A 23,339-nucleotide genomic window follows, 5' to 3' on the forward strand; every position below is an offset into this window, starting at 1 on the left:
AAGGACAGAAATACAACTGTGGTATACAAATCTGGAAATGATTCCATAAGCATGATGACACTAATAAGCCCCTAGAAAACTGTTGGCAAAATGAAAAAGAATGCTTTCTCTTGATCGTCCCTTAAAAATCCTATGACTAATTAAATTCCTTCAAAATTCTTAAGATTCCATAAAATATATAGTAAATAAAGCAATGTACTTACAGCATGCACTACATTTAGAAAAAAAGAAAATTTGACAAGTAATTTGACAATAATCCAAATATTTTCTCACCATCATTCATTAAAATTAACTTAAAGTATCAGCTCTTTTGGAGTAGTTCCCTCAGTCATCAGTTTCTATATGAAACCAGAAACTTATCACTTAGTAAATGACTAACTGTAGGAAAAAAGTCAGTGTAGTTTCATGCTTCTCTTTGTATTTTACTTATAGAGGTTATCTGTAACCAAACTGAATTAAGTGTCCCTAAAATAAAGGAACTAGAGCACCTTATTTCTTCTTCCTCAGAGGAAAGGCTTTGTTCTCATAAACGTTAATTGAATTGTCTTTGATCCTTTTTTTTCCTCTGCATTCTCTATTAACTGACCTCTTTTTTCTTTCTATCCTCTAACTTGCCTGTCTTTCCTTAGCCCTAATCACTTTTCTTATTGAAACTAAGAGTCCTGTCAAGCTCTTAAGTTAAACCCACTATTTAGATGCCAAATGTCTGCCAATTTTATCATAAAACATTCAGAGCCCTATATTTACTAATCACTACCAATGTCTAATTTCTCTGTTCTAGTAGCAAAGTCCTTTTTCACACTAGTTAATATATTATACTATATTCTTACTACGTATCTCAGTGCTTGACAGAAAATAGATTAATACTACTAATTTAATTTTAAAAAAAGCTCTAGTTTAAATGAACTATATAAAATAATGCTATATTATCTGCACTGTTCCTGCAACCAGCTGGTTAAAAAAAAATCAATAGATAATTAAAATAAATCTCTGAAACAACACTTTTCGACTTAGTAATTTTAAGTTGTCTAAAGAAATACTACGTTATAAAATGCTGCCTTCTCTGCAAAACAGACTCAATTCTTAAATGTCACCCAAAGCTAACCAGTGTGCAGCAGGATCCTGCACAAAATATATAAATTATAAAATTACTTCTCCTCCTCTATCAACGTTCTGATTTCCTTGGTATCTGATCTCAGCCTAGTATTAAAGAGAAACGCAATAATTATCTGCTTAAATGATTCACACTAAGGTATAAGTAACTGATGGGCTTAGTCTCACAGTGCACAAAAGCAGGTTAACTAAAGTGGCATTTTAACAGAAAGTATATATTTAAGATAGAATTAAACTGTAGTCCAAGTGTTTTTTTCATCTGTTTAATTTAGATGCCCTAAAACATCCACTCCCCATTTCTGGTTTTGGTGTTCTTAGATATTTTGGAAGTAAATTGGATAGAAACCCTAAATTACAAAGTAGTAATAGTAGTAGTAGTTTCCATCTCACCACAACTCAAGATGTCTGTCTGAGGAGCTGCCTGTCCTATAGGGGTAAATATTTGGAATAGAGCTTTGATTTGTCTGTGAGAAAAAACAATCCGAGATGTGGTGAAAATTGTAAAAATCCCTGTTTGTCTCTCAGCTGCCTCTAAGCTTCCCAGCCTCCTGCCTTCTAAGTTCTCTCCCACCCCCAGGGCACCCTTCGCAAGTCGGGCCTCAGCCCAGAGTCATGGCCTTCAACCAGGACTGCACTTGGTCTTTTAACCGATTTACTTTGTAGTTTAAAGCAGCGAGAAGAAATGTTCACCTTTTGGGTTGACTCGGTTTGACTGAGGGTGTAGGAGCTTTGTGTTTTATTTTGCTGAGTCCATGAGGAATGTTGCTTTAGTACTGATACCAGGTCTGCAGGAGTGAGGCCCAAAGGAGTTAATAGGTTACTGGAGCTCTCCTTTGCCTTCTCCACTCTTAACCCTAATTATTTGGAAACTAAGAATATCAGATTCCAAGGATCTAGATTCCATTTCCATGGTGTCTCCTTTCCTCTCCTGGTTTGATATCCCTTTCCTTCTTTCAGAGTGGTGGTCATTTTGTATGTTCTCCTGCTCCAACCCCAACCAATCTGTCCTCATGCCTCCAGTGTGTGAGGGATAAAGGAAATACGCATGGCTGGGTGGAAGGGTATGTCAAGAGTGGCTCAAGTGCATTCATGGACCCTCCCAAAACATGAAATTCAAACAAAGGTAAAGGGCAAAGAACCATGACCTCCACTACCACCCCCATCCACCTGATGTAAAGTAAGATTCAGCACTTTTCTTTTTTACAGTGTAGTTGGGGAGCAGGATTGGAGGACGCAGTTTAATAGTATCAGAATAAAGCTGTCACCTAGCAATGATTATACATATTGGAAAATGCAATGGGAAAGAAAATTTATAAAATAGCATGTTAAATTCAATTGCAATTATATTTGTGAACTGTTTTTAATTCCTGCCTAATTATGCAACATGCATATCATCAAAGATGGGTCAGATTAACTTTCAGTTTCACTTTAATGCAACTGCAACCTTTCCTTCCAACCTCCACCCCTGCAGCTTCACTCATTGCTGCATTGTTGATTCATTGGTGCATCGTCGCACCAAACGTAGTATAGTGATTCCTCTAAAACTTTTTTAAAAGCAATTACCAAGATACCATACTGTCACACCAAAAGACACCAGCTAACTCAAACGGTCCATCTTGCAACCACAGTACCACTTCTAGTCTTTCCCAACCAAACTATTCCTTATCTAGTTACCACAATTATTTCCACAAAACATTTTTACCACTTCTCAGCTGATGAACCACAATCTGCTTCAAACAGGCAGGATCAAATTCTAAAGTCTTAATTAACTCAATGAAAAGATGCTCAAATTAATTCATAATAAAAGATATGTACCGATCAATTGGCAAAGATCAAATAATTTGGTAACACATATGTAGGAGCACAGATATTATCATATATCTCTGGAGGATAGGCAAAATGGTACAACCTCTATGGGAGAGAAATTTGGCAATATCTATCAATATTACAAATGCCACATACCCACTTCTAGGAATTTATCTTATTGCATACCCACGTACCCCACCATAGTGTGTGAAATAATGTATTCATTGCAGTATTATTGCAAAGACAAAATAACAACAGCAATAATAACAAACACCTATCTAGTAGTTAGCATGGTGCCACTGTTCTAAGCATTTGACACATTCTCATTTAATCCTCCCAACAACCAACTGTGTGGGGTAGAACTATCAACACCTCCATTGTACAGATGGTCAAATAAGAAGCCAAGTAAAAGCAGCCCAAGATCACATAACTAATGTGGATCCAGGCTTTTCACCGAGGTAGTGCAGCTCCAGAGCCTGTTCTCTTAACTGTTACCATATACTAAACCAGCTAAATAGATTATCAATAGGGGAACAGTTGAGTAAAAATATGGTACATCCATCTAAAGGAATAGAAAGGAAAGCTCCTTTAATTCCTCTCCCACTTTGAGGACAACATGAATTTAGCGAATCACTTCCAAAAATAAAATATGGAAAGGGAAAAATACTAGTAACTTTACAATAGAGAAACCTGGCAAACACTACCTTAACCAAGCGATCTGTTAGTATCACCAGTGACATAATGTAAATATCGGGCACTGCCTCCAATGACATGATGAAAAGGGCAGTTCAACTTTGTGAATTATCTCCAAAAACTCATAGCCCCATAATCATGAAGAAAATATCAGACGATCCAAGTTGAGAGTTGCATAGAATACCTGACCAGGACTCCTCAAAACTGTCAAGGTCATAAAGAATCGGACAAGACTGAGACACTGTTGGAGAAGATTAAGGAGACATGACAACTACATGCAATATGGTATCCTGGATGGGATCGTGGACGAAGGCTTCCCAAATCCCTTTCCTCACTTTTTCCACCAACTTCACTTCTCCTTAATGTACCGCAGACATTTTACTCTAGCCGAGCAATCTGACTGCCAACCCCAACAAGTTACCAGCTTGTTTCCCAAATCCACGTCTTTCCTGGCAAAACCTAACTCTAAATTTAAAAAGCCACCCACCCACTGTGCTATCCAGCATCCTGTATGCTCTGTCTAAAACGGGAATGGCAAAATACAGACCATCAATACTCCTACACCCAGGACAACACTGCTCAGTGGTCGCAGCAGCCTTGCCCCCTAAATCCACGTGACGCCTCCAACTACTCGTGGTTGCAGTTACACAGCCACCACTAGCCATCAAAGCCGGCCCATGAAATAAACCTATTTGCCACATATGGTCTCTACTATATCAATCTTAATATGTTCCTTCGTGGATTTCATGTATATTTATTTACATAAACCCCTATTTTGTTCTGAAAAGGACTAATGAGACTTACAAGAATACACAGGCCATAAAAAGTTAATAAATTTAAATAATAAAAGCAAAGGATAAAGAAAACACCAGAAATGGTGACAAGAAAAGGGCTAAAAAAACTGGATAGCATAAAACCTATATGCCTGCTCTGGAATGACCATAAATCTGGCCCTGGCTTCCTAGCAGCCTCCACAAAAAGGAAAAGCCTGTCCACAGTACAGGAGATAAACAGCAAAAACTCAGAAGAGGAACTATTCTTGGTACTTAAACCAAACAGTAATTTTTATAAAGTAGAAAGAAAACTACGGAATGAACAAGATATATAAGCTAACACCACTGCCAGTTTTCAAAGGATTGGGTTTTTTCTGACAGTATCCATCCAGAGAGACCTGCGGTATCTTACCAAAGCCCGATGCAGCTGAACGGATTTTACAAAGAGCAGGCACAAGCCTTAAGAACCCTCTGTGTCCTTTTACTTGGTTTCCTCTGTCATTGCCTTCCTAACTAAATATAAACTCTTTGAAGACAGAAACCATGTTTTTTCTACCTCTTACATATATAGCCCACAACGCTTTGTATTCGGCAAAAAAAAAAAAAATTCAGTATCAGTGAGAATTTACATAGTGCAGTTCAAGCCACACTGATAAAAATTCTAACCTAAATGTAGGAATTCCCACTCCTACCAAACAGAATTAAAATGATAACTGAAGTCTCAATAGAGAGAATTTCTAAACCTTCTGTATATTACTGAATCACAATTCAATTTGTGATGTCCCAACAGCATTTTTATGTTTTGCATATCCCAGCACAAGACTTGCAAAAATGCCAAATCAATGTCACTGAATCTTATCAAATAAAATGAAACCCACAGCAAAAGCTTTGGCAATCCCTATCAAAGGAAAGACAATATCTGTCAAGAATATAATCAAGAGGAGGCTGGTTAGCTCAGTTGGTTAGAGCTGGGTGCTCTTAACAAGGTCGCCAGTTCGATCCCCACATGGGCCACTGTGAGCTGCGCCCTCCACAACTAGATTGAAACAACTACTTGACTTGGAGCTGATGGGTCCTGGGAAAACACACTTAAATAAATAAAAGGGTTTAAAAAAAAAAAGAATATAATCAATAGCTCTTTACAAACCAGCTGACAAAGGCAGGCTCATTTATTAAATGACGCTGCAAGTTGGCTAGTAGATAATCACAATACAGATTTTCCCTACTTCTTTCCAAGAATCTGTAGTTTCTGTAAATGCCAAACTGCTAGAGAACTGTACTTCTCACTTCTCACTTCTCACTTCACACACACACACACACACACACACACACACACACACACAGTCAAACCAGTTTATATTTCCCTTTATGACTACTACCTATCCCCTCCTCCCCACCTGATTAAATCGGAAATGCAACGAAGCCTAATAAATTATTTAAGTAAAGCGGTTACAAGCAACACAAGTATTAAAAAACTTTAATTACTACTCTTAAGCATAGGTATTAGGACACATTAACCACCCTCTATTTGTATTTTATTAATGGAAATCATTAATAAATAAGTAGACTCATCCTATATTGGTTTAGTTTTTTTATATATTAATATTTCAGTTTGCAGTCTTCTCCTCACGTGGTATCCCCTGTATGTAAGGGCACACCCTACCATCCCGGGAGGGGACAGTGTAATGAATGAAAGAACATGGACAAGACTGGGGGAAGCAGGGGAACAACACACCAAATGGACCTCAGAAAATCCAATTCCTGCACCTTTGTTTCTTCCTCATTTAAAATGGGGGATGACAATCATCTCTGATAGGATTATTGGGAGGATTAAATGAGGTAAGATTTGTAAAGAGCCTAGTAAATGCATATAAAATAGATCCTCAGTAAGAGCAGTTCTCTTGCTCTTTTTTTTTTACGGGTAAGGAAACAGAATGAGCTGAGCAGGTAATTTGTCCAAGGCCACTGGCTTACAGCATTAGCACCCTGACTTAGGCCCTCACGTTCTTCACGACACCATGAAGCCCTATTAAAACAGTAAAACCCAACACCTCATGCCGTCGCTGTCAGGTACTGCAAAAAAAAACACATTAAAAATCTGAACACCTATTAGATGCCAAGCACTGTCCTAATCTCTTCCCTCATAACTATCCAATAAAGTAGGTGTATTTCTCCCATTTTACAGAGAAATTAACTTGTCCAAAGTCAGAGGGCTAGTAAGTGATGTGCAAGATTTATTCAGGCCTGTTTACTCCTATCCTGCCTGAAAAGCATGCAGACACTTAGAAATTACTGTCTACCAAAATTAAGTTTTAAATGTCCTAGAAATTTTTATAGATCCTTCCAATTTATTAGTGGAAACCATCCCTATAGCTCCACCATTCATTCTTCTTAAATTTGTTCTTGTTAGGCTAAAACAATTTGCAATAACTATGGTGACAAACTTAGATTTATATGGCATGTTACAGTTCAGTATCATAATTTTTTTTCATTTTTATTAGGTGAAACTACCGAGGTTTTTCATATATTGTCTCACAACTCATTTAATATTTTCAAGACTCCTGTGAGGTAGGGATGATTACCAATTTACATATAAGAAAACATAAATTTGAAGAGTTAGGTAAGTACCTTGCCTAAGGTTATAAAACTATTAAGTGTAGGACTTCACCCTGGATTTAAGAAAAAGCACATACACACCTGCATCCACTGTTTCATTTAATCATTTACTTTTATCAACTTACTCATGAGAGGTGGGAGAAGTGTGGAAGGATTCCTTCACCAAAAATGTACTACGAATGGAAAATAAGGCCTAAAACTTCATAGAACAATAAAAACATGAAAATTTTAGAAAGGTTGTCTCAGATCTCTTCCTTCCCCCAAGGCTGTCAGGTGATTTCTAATAAATGTTTACAGGGTAGACATTTTAATCTTTTCCAGCGCACAGGGAAAATACGTAGAGTTTCCCAATTCATTCTTACAGGCTGGCTTAATCTTAACACCAACATCAGGCAAGAAAGAATAGCAAACTAAAAAGGAAATATAAATATTATGTTTATCTTTTCTGACTAGACACAAAAGTCTTAATGTACTTAAGTAAAAAAAAAGGAACATGTGTAGTGTGATCTTATTTTCAAAAGAAAAACCATTGTGAATACACATGTGTGTATGTGAGTATGGTTGGGTATGTAAATGTATATTTGTACATATGTACACACAAGTGCAAAGATATAGGTTTGGAAATATAACCCCCAAACTGTTAACAATGGTTGCCTGGGACAGGAGTGATCATGGAGTGAAAGAAGAAAAGGGGGACAAGGAGCAAAGGCAGATTTTTCAATTTTCACTCTATATAACCATGTATTATCTGAATTTTCATGATTAACATAGATCATGTTTGACCATCAATATATCAAATAAATGAAAAGCAGGCCCTAAGTATTAATTTGTTGTATCTCCTGTACTTGTTATAGTAAAAGTTAATTCTATTATTCCCTCATTGGGTATTCATTTATTTAACAAGCACCCAGGGTACAACTCCTATGTGCAGGCACCAAGCTTATAAGCACTAGTGCCCTCAGGTACTTAGAACCTATTTTTTTAAACACAGGATGGAACAATAGTTACTTCCTTCTGTGACATACAATGTTGATTTAAGTCCCAATTTTCATCACTTATTATTTTTTAAGTAACATGCCAGATATAAGAAATAATTTCTTTTTCTGGAATCCAATCTGCCTTTATTCTAGAAAAGAGTACTAGATAATTATTTATTTATTTATTTATTTATTTATTCATAATTAACAAAATGCGTTTGTATTCATTCATTTACAAAGGTTAGAGTCCCCACTCTGTGTCGGGCACTATGCTGGACAATGGACATGCAAAGATGAAGAAATAACACATGGGCTCTACCTACCCTCCAAGGAATTGAGAATTTTGCAAATTTGCTGCCTGATACCAACTTGTACATAAAAACTGAAATATGTACCTTAGTAATCCTGCAATTCAAAGTGAAACTGGCAAACTACCCAATTCAAAACATAAGTTAATTTCAGAGTAACCCACAAAAAAATCTTAATGTTTATGAAAAATGTGAAATTGTCCAATTATTTTAAGGTTAAAGGGAATAAATTAGTGAGAAAATAGAGAACATGGAAGCTGAAGGGGAACAGAAAGCACATCAATATCTCTGTGAATAGTGAAATCTAGGATTAGCCAAGCCACTAAGAAGCTGTTGCGGGGTTTAATTGCTGTTTCTGCCACAGGAAATACGTATGGAAATCATATCTACCTTATTAGGATAAAAGAAAAAAGAATTTATTTGAAAAAGCATAACAAACCCTGGTGAATATGAGGCAGTGTAGCCAAAACACCTGTTTTCTGTTGTTGTTTGATTTTTTTTATTTATTATTCCTCCCCTTTATCTAGGATTAGCCAAGCAAATCTGCAAACACAATTTAACTTCTGTATACCTCATGAAGTGGAAAGACTGCAGGAAGCAGAGTCAGAAGACCTGCTTTCAGACCCTGACTCTTACTTACTCTGCAAGGTTAAAAAAAATGAGCAAATTATTTAACCCTTCTGCACCTTAGTTTCCCAGCAGTAAAACAGGAATAATTCTACATTTCAAGATTATTTCAAAGACAAAATAAGAAAATACATGCAGGGGTGGCTGTTAGTTCAGTTGGTTAGAGCGTGGTGCTAATAATAACACCAAGGATGCTGGTTTGATCCCTGCATGGGCCACTGTGAGCTGCACCCTCCTTAAAAAAAAAGGAAAGAAAATACATGCAAAAACATAAACTTAGAAACTATTATAAATCAAAGAAATTTTTCCAAAGATATACAAATGGCCAATAAGAACATGAAAAGAAGCTCAATCATTAGCCATTAGGAAAATACAAATGAACACAATAAGATACCACTTCACACCCTCTAGAATGGCTATCATCAAAAAGACAACATTAAGTGTTGGATAGAATGGAACGCTCATACTTTGCTGGTAGGAATGTAAAATGGTGCGGTAGCTATGGAAAACAGTTTGGCAGTTCCTCAAGAAGTTAAACAGTTACCATATGACCCAGCAATTCCACAATCTAAGTATGTATCCAAGAGAACTAAAAACATGTCTACACAAAAACTTGTCAATGAGTGTTCATAGCAGCATTACTCATAACAGTCAGAAAGTAGAAATGTGGCATATCCATACAATGGAATACTAGTCAGCCATAAAAAGGAAAGAAGTATTGATACATGCATAATATGGAGGAATCCTGAGAATATTATGCTAAGTGCAAGACACAAAGGGCCACATGTCATATGATTCTGATTATATAAAATGTCCAGAAAAGGCAAATCCATAGACAGAAAGCAGATTAGTGGTTGCCACCTGCAGGGGATGGGGAATGGAAATGACAGCTAACAGGTTTGGAGGTTTCTTTTCAAGATAATGAAAGTATTTTTAAATTAGAGATGATATTTGCCCTGTCTTGTAAATATGCTAAAACCACTGAATTGTACACTTTAAAGAGTGGATTCTATGATATATGAGTTATATCTCAATAAAACTCACAGAAATTTAAGTTTCTGCTACTTTCTATTAGTAAATATCCTGCTTTTCTCAAGAAATGGTTCCTGTTGCTTATAACAGTAAAGAGAATGCTTTGAAGTTAGATGTCACACAGATGAATGTTATTTTTAGTGAAATCAAACTACTAATTATGCCAGAGAACCTTTCTTTCCACAGAGCCTATTAATTTGGTATAATTTTATTTCTTCAAAAGAAAAGTATTAATATCAAGTGTGTTTTTAAGGAGAGCTTCAAGGGGTCTTTATAGAGTACATGGAAAAAGCAGGTCAAAATGTTCGAAATGTAACATTTTCTGCTTTTTAAGTGAGCATTTAGTTTTCAGATATGCCAATCAAACAACTAAAACCCAAGTAGGTGAATTTAGCAACCTCTGCCACTTTACATGTTTGTTCTGCATTCTGCTGTCAGACTTCTAGGTCCATCACCAGCTCCTAATCTCATCCATCAATTGTTCCTTCCAATTATTATTCACAGGGGTTAAAATGCTTGGTAAACTCTTTAAATGCAAACAATTCATTCCCTCACATGGGGAAATTTATAGAGTAGGCCCAATTTTTAAGGTTAAATTTACACTAAATTGTTTGAATAAATATACAGGAAAATGATTTCCTGGAATTTGGGATAGAAAAACAATCTACAGAGTTGAGTAATGCTTTCTAAATCCTTAGGGAATGTTTTCATGTATTTGGTCATGGGGTAAAGACAGTCACCAACTTCTGTCCACACAAAGTATTATGTATAAAAGCTTCCTGGTTCTAGAACAAAGAAGTATTTTACTGCCCAAAGCAAAGGGAAGAGATTTTCCTTCCATTTAGTATTGTTGTACTAAAATAGCATACCAATGAAACCAGCTAGGTAAGAGCATGACCCAAGGTATGTAAACAGAGATAAACTTTATTATGTATTCTACCTTGGGGGTAAAGTTTCTCCCATCTAAGAAAAAAAGGTTTATCAAGCCAAAGAAAACCATGTGAATTAACATTTTCCAATACAGGGGTATTGTGAGTGGCACTTTTAATTTGAAGGCCTGCCAACCTACACTAGGATGCATGGTGGGTATTCTTGGCACAGACAAAACGTGAAGAGGTGACCTGTCAAACAGCTGCTATCAAGTTACTCCCCCAACAGCAATTCCAACTTCTTCTCGGGGGATGTCTGTGTATGAAAGATGTCAAAGCACCATGAAAACCACAGAGGCTGTCACAGCAGCACCCAGTCCAAACCCTGCATCCCAGGGTGAAATTGCACCCGTACCCTCAAGAGCCGACCAGACTGCGGATCTTTTCTAACACGAATCTACCTAACATATAAAAAATAAATACATGATCAGGGATCGTTGCCAATCCTCTCTCCGTTCCCTTTGTGAGTCCTCCAGAGGCTGGAGGGATGTTAACATCCTGAAGGCCCGCGGAAGCCAAGCCCCACTCCGCGAAGGAAATGTCCAGGAGCCTCGGCGCAGCCTGGGGGCCTCGGGCCAGCGTCCCCCACCCACCGGGCAGGACTGGTCACCGGCCACACAAAGGAGGCTGCCGCGGGGCGCTGGACGCGGGGACTCGCCCGGGAGCCGGGCGCCACATCTGGTCTCCGCACGCCGCTAGGACGAGACCCGCCGGAAAATAAGGTTTAACGCCTAAACCTGTTGCACAATTCGGGTCCCTTTCGCCCAGAAACGAAGAAGGGCGCTCAGGAGGGGAGACGCGAGCGACCCGGGCAGTGCGGGCCGCGGCCGCACCCGGCAGGCGGGGCGGAGGAGGGACCGCCCGTCCGGCTTCCCACCTCGGGCGCTTTGTCTGCGGCGGCGGCAGCAGGGGCGGCGGCGGGGCGGGGGCGCCCCTCGTTCAACCGCGCGGCCCGCCGGGGAGAAGAAAGCCCGGCCCGCCGCCGCCCCGCTTCCTCCACCCGCCCGCGCTCGCCTCCCGGCCGCCGAGCCTGCGCGCTCCTCCCGCCCCGGCCGCCCGGGCCGTGCGGCGACCACACTCACCTGGCTGGTGCTGACGCTGTCGACCCGCTGCTCCGGGGCGGTGGGGAGGACGCGGGGACGCGAGCGAAACGCAGGCGGAGGCAGAGGGCAAGGCGGGAGAAGGCGGGCTGGGGGCGGAGCGGGCCCGGGTGGCGGCGGCTCCAGTCACTCGCGGCAAATCGCGTCCCGGCCCCTGCGTGCGTCAAGCAAGGGGCGGCGGCGCGGGCGGCCGGGCGATCTCCCGGTACCCGCGGCCCGACCTGCGTCCGCGCGACCCCGCACGCGCCGGGGTAGCGGCTGCGCAGAGACCCCGCCCGGCAAGGAGAAGGGGGCGGGGCTGGGAATCAGGCTCACGGGGTTTGGGGGTTGGGAACGGACGCGGAGGGGGGCTGCCGACGCACCCCCGCTGACCCTGCTGTCCTCACCACGCCCGGAGCTGCGAGCTCCCAAGCCCGCAGGCAGTGTGGGGTAGTGGCAAGAGCACTGGACCTACAGCCAGGAAGCCTGAGCTTGCCCTGAAATACGTAGGTCTGAGGATGTGGTCTGCATTTTTCGAAATTCTATCATTGTCATCCTCGGTTTGTTGGGATTCCTTTGCCCATACGTACCCACAGCCAAGAAATGCCCTCTGATGTGTCTCCCCCAGTCTGTGGTATTGCTGAAAGATGAAGGCAGCTGAAAGATGGGGAATGTGTTGTAGTGAGGAAGGGCTGGATTCAGGGCATTTGTTTTCTTTGCGGATCTTTCCATTGGGCTGTCCAAAATTTATCCACAAATGGTCCTCTGACAATAGCTACTTCCCCATCTCCACCAACCCTACTTATTTGTCTCCAAATGTACTGACTTCAGTCTTCATTCTTCTAATTTTATTGTGCAAATCATTGTTATGTCATTTCCTGAACTCAGTTCAAAAGAGTCATCAGCTAATATACACAAACTCAGGGCAGCCATGTGGTCCCAAACCCAGGCCTTCCATATTACTCATCTGCTACTCACTTAAGTATCACCTGATTCCATTGATAAAATCTTGCCATTCCAACAACCAGGCAACTGAATCTCTCTACTCAAGTTCTCTGATTTAAAATCCCAAGGATGAATTCTTCCTCAATTCTGTGACTGATAATCTATCTCGACTACTTCAACCTCTTTACCACTCTTTATGTCAAGCCTTTCTAATTTCACTTCCTCTTGTCTTATATGACTGCCAGAGAATGCTCCAAAACTAGAGCCTCCCTGTTTAAAATCTCTTAGAGGCTCTCCACCTAGAAAATCAGGATCAAGTTAATTACCATAGTATACAAAACCATTTATGATCTGATCCCTAGACCTCTTCAGCTCCAAGTCCAACTCCATCACATTGTCATACACAGATTCAACAGACTGTCTCTGTGCCTTTGCATATTCCCCCCATCTGAAATCCATCCCTCATTGAGCCAGGTGAACTCCTATTATCCTTCAAGATAATAAAGATAATGCATTATTTCCCTTTGGAATATTCCCTGTCATCTCCTTTCACCACACTCATATCCTCACCCTACACACATTGAATTACATACCCTTTCCTTGCTGTTTTCATAGAACCTTTTATCTATTCTCTAAAATAATCCTTAGCACTTTCTTTTTATCCCATTGTTTTGCTTAATGGTATTTTCTAACTAGACTGTGAGTTCCTTAAAAGAACAGAGATTTTTGTCTACTCCATGTTGGATCCCAAACAAAGCACTCTGCTCAGCACTGAGAAGGTTTTGTTTAAATATTTGTTAAAGTGTTGATGACATTATTCATTCCAACAAATAGATGTTGAGCATCTACTCAACAAGAGGGATATACAGTACAATCCACAGTCCCTGCCTTCCTTAACCTTCCACGATATTCTGTTCTCCTTTACTAGGTAGCATTCTCTTACTACCACTCACATTCTTTGCTTGTTTTAATACAGCAAGAGCATGCCAAATAATTCATTATAGTAATTCTCAAAACACCCCTGCTTTCCTCTTTTCACACCCTCTAGTTCCACACTGTATTATTCAGTTATTATTAATAGATAATAATTAATAATAGATAACTGCTGCAACTGAAAAAATAGTGGACTGTCAATACAGAGAACAAAGTTTGGGTGCTTTCTCTATTTTACAATAACTATGGAATGAACACAGCTCAATCACTTAAACTCACTAGGCCTCATTTCTGGAGATCCTTTGGCTCTATGATGAGAATTCATTTTTAATATTTTGTTAATAAGGTAACTATATCTTTCTTTATACATGTATAAATTGAGGGGACAACCAGATCCTAACAAACTAGCTGTCCAGCATATGCTTGAACTCTGAGTGATAAGGAACCACTCACTACCTCACAATGGTATTCATCATTGAACAGTCCTGCTAGTCTCTACAATGAACTGAAATGTGTCTCCCCATAAATTTGGTAGATAGTTATGGTATTGGTAGAAACACCACTGGATTTAAACTCCAAAGTGGTGTGATCTATAACGTCTTGGCTGTATGACCTTGGACTAGTGCAAAACAGCTCCAAGTATGAGTTTGTTCAATTCTAAAAGGGGAAAACAATAATAATCAAACCTTAAATCATTATTATAAATATGAATACAATGTGTATTAAAGTGCCCAGTGAAGCTGAATCTAGTACTAATTCCCCTTCCACACATAGCCTTTTAAGCATTTGAAGTCTGCAACCATAACATGTGCCTTCTCACACCACCCTTATCTCACATGCCCCATTTATCTCCTCCAAGCATTCTCATCTAACCATACCCTAGTGCCTCTTCAAATGTGGCATCTAGAACTGATTCCAGCATTCCAGGTTTAAAGAGAAGAGTAGAGAAGTGTAACTTTCTGCATTCTTATCATATTTCAAAATTCAGTTTGATATCACATTAATATTTTTCTACCACCCCACAATGTTCATAAACATCAATTTTTTTGCCAACTAAAACAAAAAATACCCCCAAATATTTTTTATCTTATATATATATGTATGTATATATATGTGTATATATAATGTAAAAACCCTACTTCCTCCAACCTGTATGTGTGCAACTTATTTTTGGACACTGAGCACAGATCTTTGCATTTACTCCTCTTAAATATCATTTTGGAAGTTATGTACCAGGAGCCCCTGCCAAATAGAAACCAGTGAAATGAGAATAACATTTAAAAAACACTCAGGGTAGGGGAAAGAATCCCAAAGGTACTTGAAGCAACAAGTTCCTAAATTCCTAATTTCTCCCCTACAACTTCCTTTAGGCTTTTTATTAAATGCCACATTAAAATGTCACCTAAAATTATATAACTTCTCACACTCATCTTGTTTTATCTTATAATAAGTTAATATTGAAAACACCGTTGATGTGTGTGTATTTCCCATACATTGTATCCTGGAGCTTCTGAAGAACTTGCTGAGGTAAGACAGACAGGTATAGTAATGTCATTTTCCTGAAGCTCAGCAGGTTTAGGTAATATACTGAACACTTACTCTGCACCAAAATTGGCTTCTTGGAGAAAATGCTTACCCACAGCCCCTGCTGAAGAGGTGGCCCAGGCTGTGTAATCCCAGAATCACTGCTGATTACCTCTGGGAGGGCACCTGACCTATAAACAGCCAAGTCAAACCCATTAAAAAATGACCTGGGGAAAAAAAAATCTCAATCCAAAAAAGCGAGTCCAACCAAACAATCAAATAGGGAAGCTGAATCCAAAAGGAGGCACAGAGAGTGGTGGCCAGGGTCCTGCCAGACCAGTGATATCAGCCAATGACTAAGCAGAAAACACACATTCACACATTCATCCACTCATTCATTCAACAACTATTGATTAAGCATCTTCTCTGATTTAGGTGCTGGGGATACAGTATGGACAAAATACACAAAAATTTCACCTCATGGATCTTGCATTTGGTGGATGGAACAGCCAATAGATAATAAGTAAGTAAATCCAATAGTATGTTAGAAAGTGATAAATATTGGATAAATATAATGCAGGGAAGGGGACTAGAAAGTGCGGAAGGAGGAGTGTACAATTTTTCAATAAAGAAACACAAAAGGCTTCAATGAGAAAGTGACATCTGAGTCTTGAAGAAAGTGAGGCAATGAGTCAGGTCAAGAAAAGACCCATATAGTGGAAGCTGAGGGAGCCAACTGGTAGTGGGCTAATCACAAAGCAGATTCCAAGAAAATATTAAAATCAGGCAACGTATACAGCAGGGCATTCACAATCCAGCTGGGAGCTTTTTAAAAACAAAGTGATCCAGGGGAAACGCCCCTAGACGTACTAGACAAGAATCTGCTGATGGGGCCTTAAAACGTGTATTTTTAAAACACTCCCCAGGTGATTGGGGTGTTCCAGCAGGATGAGAACCCCTGATCTAAAGAAAAGATCCACAAACTCTTACTGATACCTTGAGTTCTGAACACCCTTCAAATTCTGTGTTCCAGAAAGCCAAACTCAATTTACATTCCTCTCTTAGGATGCTTGATTATTCAACTTTTCTGTTATTCCTGGGAAGTCTGATAGCATGGCTGAGATTGCAGTTTTTCTAATTTGCATATATATTCTTTACACACACCAACAGAACAGGAACCAACACCCTATTCCCTGAGGTCACATGTTTGAGTTTCTGTATCTTGCCACCAAAATTGCCTAACATACCACACTCACAAAGCTGTGAGATGATGGTACCAAAATTGTAGCCCTGGGCTGGTATTTTTCGTTCTTACCTTTAGGGGCAAAACAAAAATGGAAATTTGTGGTTATTTTTTTTCACATTTCAAAATCAATTTCTGAAAGATTGTCAAAGTGCTGTATTTTAAAATGTAAAGGTGTATAGCATTTCTTTTAGTAATGTACATTTACTACATTACTGAATTTTTTTTTGGGGGGGGAGGTCATAGAATAAGCGTTTATTATCAGAGCACCGGTGGTCTCCGAAGGAAGCAGGTTCACACCTCCAAACACTGCCTTAACATTCCCAGGCCGGCTTGGGGTTTTTAAGGGAAAATCTGGGCGTTCCTCCAGAGGCTACATGATGGTTCCGGGTCTGCATGGAGCCTTCCCTCTGGCCACGTGATCCTATGGTGGAGACAGCAACCCAGGAACAATCATGGGAGTAGCCTGAATTTTTCAGAAAAACAATTTTATTTAAAAATTTCTTTGAGTACTCAGTTTATCCCTTGACATTTTAATTCTAAGCTCAAAAACATTCTCTTTCACCGAGGCAGTTAAAAAGATCTGGAATTTAAAAATAAATACATATATATACTTTCATGGTTCTGAAATTATATAAATAACACTTTTAAGGACTTTTTGGTTGTTGTTTTGGGTTTTTAGTTTTTATTTGTTTTGTTTTGTTTTCTTTTGGTCACCTGTTAGTTCAATATCTAGGCCAATGTATTTGGAGTCCTTTAGACGAGAGAACTTTTTCCAAGACCAACATACTGTGCATTCATTTGTGTCAGGTGGTTTGTTTTTTTGTTTCTTTCCCCAGTCACACTTTCACACAATGTTTTTGGTAAACAGGCCAAAGGAAAGAGTAAAAAGCTGTGTTTGACTTTTATTTATTTATTTATTTATTTTGGTAAAATCAGCAAAACATTTTTCTAACAAAACTAACTACTTTTTCTAGTTGTGGAATCATAGGATTTTAAAGCTGGAAGACACTCTGTCTATTCAAACGCCCTCATTTTCCTGTGACCCAGAGAAGTTAAGCAACACACCCAACTCTAAAGTTAGTTAACAAAACATCAAAGACCAGAAACTAGGTCTCCTCGCTATTAGTTGATATAAGCTGAAAGTATTTGAATATTTGCAGTATCATCTGTATGTGTGTGAAAAGATGTGGTACATAATTTAGGCATAGCACAAACTTATCTTTTAAGCATCAATAGTGCTTTAAAAGTATTCTGAATAATAAAAAACGAAATAAAATTTTAGACTTTGGAAAGTTCCCTAATTTCAGCAATTTACTGTTATACTTAATATAAGCTTTGTAATACAGGTTAACAAAGTAGGCCAAGTTAAAAGCAAATTGCTCAGGCAAATTGTTTTAAATGCTTCTGGCAATATACAATACATTACATAATACAGTACAATAAGCTGGCTATGCCAATTTTTATAGTTCTCCAACAAATTTTATTCCAGTAAGTACCATTAAATGGCAATACAATATATGTTCAAACAGACATTCCTGAGTCAGAACTCTTTGGTTGCCAAGTACCAAAGCCAACTTAAACTGGATTGGAGTAAAGAGGCAATGGATTTTCTGGAACAATGCTGTGGATTTTCTGAAATAATCCTGAAATAGCTCAAGAGAGTTGAAGGAAGAACTGCATTTCTAGGGACTTCAGAGTCCTAAGTAAATTCAACATCTTTCTCAGTTCCATCTTGCAAACCTGTTCCTTTCTGACTCAGTCTGGGCAACAGCGGCAGAACCATCCTGCTTTAGTAGTACAAGAAGAGTCCTAGGTAGTACTGGGTATACATCCTCCAGCTTATGGATAGCTCATGTAGAAAAATATCGGGGGTGGCTGATATGTTGGGTCACATGAATGTTCCAACTCTGGGGACAGTAGAACAAGACTGGCCTGGGATGGGAGGAGGGGGAGTAGTGGAGAGCCGAGTATTATAACTTCCCATCATGGGAAGAAGTCTCCTCCAAAGGAGTTAGGAACATTACCAGGAAAAGGGGAGAAAAGGGCCCTAGACTGACAAAAACAATAGATGCTCACCGCAAGATATATGCAAGATATGTTTAGATAACTAAACCTCACACTAGAAAGGCGATTTTTGTGAAATATTTTATTATGTACTCAAATATTAAAATTATAATCTAGATTATTTCTAGTCTCATCATTTTATATTAAAAACCTATGCTCAACGACCTTTTTTGCTGGTTTGTTGATGCTCCTTTAAAACCCTAGCCTGGAAAAATCCTTCAGTTTAATCATGATTATGGTAGAAAAATATAATTTTGCTTGATCAGAGCATTTTTACTTATTACTTGCGCTTTAGGTTTAAAAAAATTGGGTCTAAAAATATTTTATTCAAAGCTGAAGAATTAAAAGCACCTGATTGTCAAATTCAACCTGCATAGTGAAATATTCAGGTCTCACTGAGAAAGTATTAATTTACAGAGAAAGTTCTTTAGTTTCCATTGCATGGTATTTCAGTATGGGGCTCGGTCCTAGTTATTAGTAAGACAGAAAAGAATGTTAAAAACAAGCTTGGTCCAAGTCACAAGGTTTACTTTTGTTTTTCTAATGTGTTCCAGTCATAGCCTGAATACAAAGGTCAAGAACATTTACCTCAGCGATCAAGCAATGTATTCTTCTCTAGACTTAAAATCTGAGGCCAGAGACTATAGTGTTCCCTCCTAGCTTCAATTCTCTCGTGGTCAGAAACGGCTCTCTTGTTTGTTTACATTTAAAACAAAAACAAACAAACCCAAAAAACCCTCTGTTTTTGAACAAAATAAGGACAAAACACATTAAAAATAATCTCCACCCATTGCCAGGCTCCTTCTACTCTGTCACTTTCTCCAGCAGCTTGGAGAGGTTTGTGAAAAGCAGCTGTAACTTCAGCAGCTCAGGAGAAATCCCACGACATGAAGTCAGAGAGGCGCTAGCCATACAAAAGCAAAAAAATTGATTTGGTTGTGGGATAAAGTGGAAAAAGGAAAGAATTGCCTTTTGTATCAATCTAACGTTTCCTCTCCTTCTGAATAAAACATTACTATTATGTAACAAAGAGCCTTCAAACAATTTCTTTCTTTTTAAAATTGGAGATTTGACAAATGCAGATTGTGTCATCCTGGTTTACAGCCACTTCTTAGGGTGTGGAGTTACTTGACTCCGGCCCTGTGGGTCAGTGTACTGAAAACATGTGACACAAGCTATGTTCATGCCTCATTGATATTATCTTAGATTTAGGGACTGAAAAGGAATGAAAAGCGTGTTTCTCTTTGGGGACTTGAAGAAAGGAAACCACGGAGTAGGCCCTAGAAGACTGTTTTATTCCAAAACCTTTTGTATAAAAATTATGCAAATAAACCAAGAAATGTCTTCTATCACCACTCCTAAAGATGAGAAAAATTATAGTCTAGATGTCTCCATTTAAAGGATGGCAACACATCGGGGACGAGAGCTGTTGCTGCTGCTCGTCTTACCCTCCTGAGAAACAATCCTGCAAGTTGTGTCTGTGCAGAAATCATGCCTAGATCCTTCCAAGGAAGAGTATCTTACCCCAGAACAGTGTTTGGAGAGTCTGTGTTTCTCTTTGTATCTAGGAAGATGTGTCATTTTAATGTCATATGACCAGCTTTTTGGCATTTTATTTGGAAAACAAGGTGAGAGTGAACAGAAACGAGGGAAAAGATGTTCAATGATTTATTATTTGTCATGCAACCAAAAATGTAGTGCCAGCACTGCTTTAGAGACCTGGAGGCAACAATGAGGACAGAATGAGTTTTGCTTTCAGGCTAATTGGGAGACAGGAATCCAACCAAACACTCAAGGCAACTTGGTACATACTACAGTTGTCATTAAATTCTACACAAAACGCTACCAAAACCCTGAAAAGAGTCAATGCAGTGTGTCCAGTGAAGGTGTCATGGAGCTTTTGCCATTTGAACTGAGTGGAGAAGAAGGAGTCAGCGTTGCCTAGGCTGGGAAGAGGGAGCAAAAGCAGAAGAAAGAGTGTATACAGTGGATGAGAGATACTCAATGTGCTAGTTGGAGAATTCGGAGTATTCTTGCTTTGGGTACATGAGCATAGAAGGGACCAATTAAGGGAAGATCAAAATGAGCAGTATCTGTGGGCCAGGGGTGGAAAATTCAACAGCCTGCAGAGGCAAGGCAGGTAACACACATGATTCTAACTGATTAGCTCTGGGTACAATTGCATTTGCTGTGAGTGCCAGAGCTGATGGCTCACTGGAGGACCTCTAGTAACATTGCACCAAATTGTACTTATACCCCAAATGAGAGAGATTGCCTCGCTTTCCCCATACCCTTCCCAAGAATGGGTACTTACAGTAATATTTTTCACTCATTAAGCAAATATTTACTGAGTGCCTTCTATTGTGAGGTATTATATTAGGAATTGAGCACACAGCTGTGCATAAAACAAAATTTCCTACCCTCATGGAACTTACATTCTAGTGAGGGAGACAGACAAAATAGATTTAAAAAAAAGTAAAATGTTATGTTGTCAGATAAATGCTATGGAGAAAAATAAAGGAGGGACAACCAATAGAGAATGGGAGATAGGTTGGATTTTAGATGGCGTAATCAGGAAGGCCTCACCAAGAAGGTAACCATTGAACAAAGACTGGAGGATATTAAAGAGGGAGCCATGCAGACATTTGTGGGAAGAACATTTCAAGCAGAGGAAACAACATATCAAAGGCCCCAAGATAAGAGCATACCTGCCTGGGCAGGGAGGTTAAGGGGACGGGGGGTCAGGGGGAAAGAGATTCTGTAGGGTCTTTTAGGGAATCGTAGAGACTGTGGCTTTTCTCTGAGCAAATTGAAAAATCTTCAAATGGTTTTTTGCAGAGGAGTGATAGGTGGGTTATGTTTGAAGTCTCACTGTGGCTGCCATGTGCAGAAGCTGAATGCCTGCGGGTGGGTGGTGGGGTGTGGAAGGCTAGCAGCCCAGAGACCAGCTGAGAGGTGAGAGCTGCTACTCAGTGTTGTGGCTGCTCACTCGCGGGTTGTGAAAGAATTCAAGACACAGGTAGAAATACAGAAGGAAGATTTATTAAAGTAAGAGGAGGATCGGCTGGGCAGAGTTGTCTGGAAACTACTGTGTTAAGTCTTTGATTCATCTCAAGTTTCATATTTTCTAACCAGGATGTAAATTGCTTCAGCCTGTAGTGGAATTTTCTATTGAGTTCGGCTTTGTCCATTGGGGTGGGGGAAGGTGCGGTTATCAAAGAAAACCTTTGCATATGTTAAGTAGATTTAAGTTGGAGCCTGGAATGGATCCTATACAGATGCAAAACCTTTCCAAGTCACAGGACCAGCACAGAGCTGAAGTAAATAGAAACACTGAAACTGGTATACATAGTAAATGTATAGGAAGCAGAATCATTTGAGCTTTAGCTAGAAAGGAGGTAAAGAAAGAAAAGAAAGCTTTCAAAAAGTCCCAAGCTAAATTATACTTGTTAATTCAAATTGTACCAGAGATCTAAGTCTCAAAATAGAAGATTTAGTGCCACCGGTACAATCCCCCCTGTCTTAAAACGCTCAGGACAGACATGATGGTGGCGTGGCCCAGCATGTGGGCAGCGGGAGAGGCAGGAAGTGGTTAGATTCTGGTTGTGTGTTACAGATAGAGCACCAGGATTTCCTGACAGATTAGATGTGGGGTGTCAGGAAAAAAAAGAGGAATGCAGGGATAACTCTGGGGGTTTTTGGTCTGAGCTATTAGAACAATAATATTCCATTTACTATGGGGAAAATTTTGGGGAGGAGGTGGGAAGGGAAGGGAGAGGAGCTTAATTTGGCTTTGGAAATGTTAACTTTGAGATACTGATCGGACAATAAGCATAAATTTAGAGCTGGACACATGAGTCTAGACCTAACGGAAGAGGTCTGAACTAGAAATATATGTTTGAAATGTGTTGGTGTATCAGAGTAGAGATAACGTTAAAGCCATGAGATTCAGTGAGACAAATGAGAGAGCAAGTGTAGAGAAGAGATCTGAAGACTTGGCTCTGGAGCACTCCAACATCTAGAGACTGGGAAGATGAGGAAGAGTCAACCAAGGAGACTTAGAAGGAACAGCCAGTGAGGTTGGAGAAAAACCAGGTGTGTTATCCTAGATATCAAGGAGCATTTCAAAGGGAAGGGAGTGACCAACTCTATCAAATGCTACTAACAGGAGTTTCTTAGTCATGATTCCTAGAGGAACAGAGCCAACCGTGCGTGTGTGTGTGTGTGTGTGTGTGTGTGTGTGTGTGTGTAAAGAGATTTATTTTAAGGAAATAGCTCAAGCAATTATGGAGGCTAGCAAGCACCAAATTTGCAGGATGTGTCAGCAGACTAGCGACTCAATAATTGCTACTACAGCTGAAGCCCCGAGGCTTTCTCCTGTAGAATTCTGTTTGTTGGGGGGAAATGTCAGTCTTTTGTTCCATTCAGGCCTTCAGCTGAATAGATGAGGCCCACCCACATTACAGAGAACAATCTGCTTTACACAAAATCCAACAATTTCAAAAACATTTTCATAGGAACATCCAGAAAAATGTTAGACCAAATATCTGGGCACTCTGGCAAAACCAGGTTGACACATAAAAGTAGCTATCACAGAATGTAAGATTAAGTTGAGAAGTGGCCATTGCACTGAGCAACATAGAAATTAGTGGGGACTTTTTAGGAAGTACTGTT

General features: G+C 39.5%; 1 protein-coding gene across 2 annotated transcripts in view; it reads right to left on the bottom strand.

Annotated features, from left to right (window-relative positions):
* The window catches only part of SESTD1 (SEC14 and spectrin domain containing 1), a 98,829-nt gene extending 86,590 nt beyond the window's left edge, over positions 1-12,239 (bottom strand). Inside the window, exon 1 of one of the 2 annotated variants that reach the window (XM_074338707.1) lies at positions 11,957-12,239. The gene's annotated coding sequence lies outside the window, so the exon portion shown is untranslated. The remainder of the gene's footprint in view (positions 1-11,956) is intronic. The other variant, XM_074338702.1, reaches the window with a different exon arrangement.
* Positions 12,240-23,339: the final 11,100 nt, after the last annotated feature.

Source organism: Rhinolophus sinicus, linkage group LG01, assembly GCF_036562045.2.
Source record: "Rhinolophus sinicus isolate RSC01 linkage group LG01, ASM3656204v1, whole genome shotgun sequence".
In the NCBI taxonomy this organism is placed as follows: Eukaryota; Metazoa; Chordata; class Mammalia; order Chiroptera; family Rhinolophidae; genus Rhinolophus; species Rhinolophus sinicus.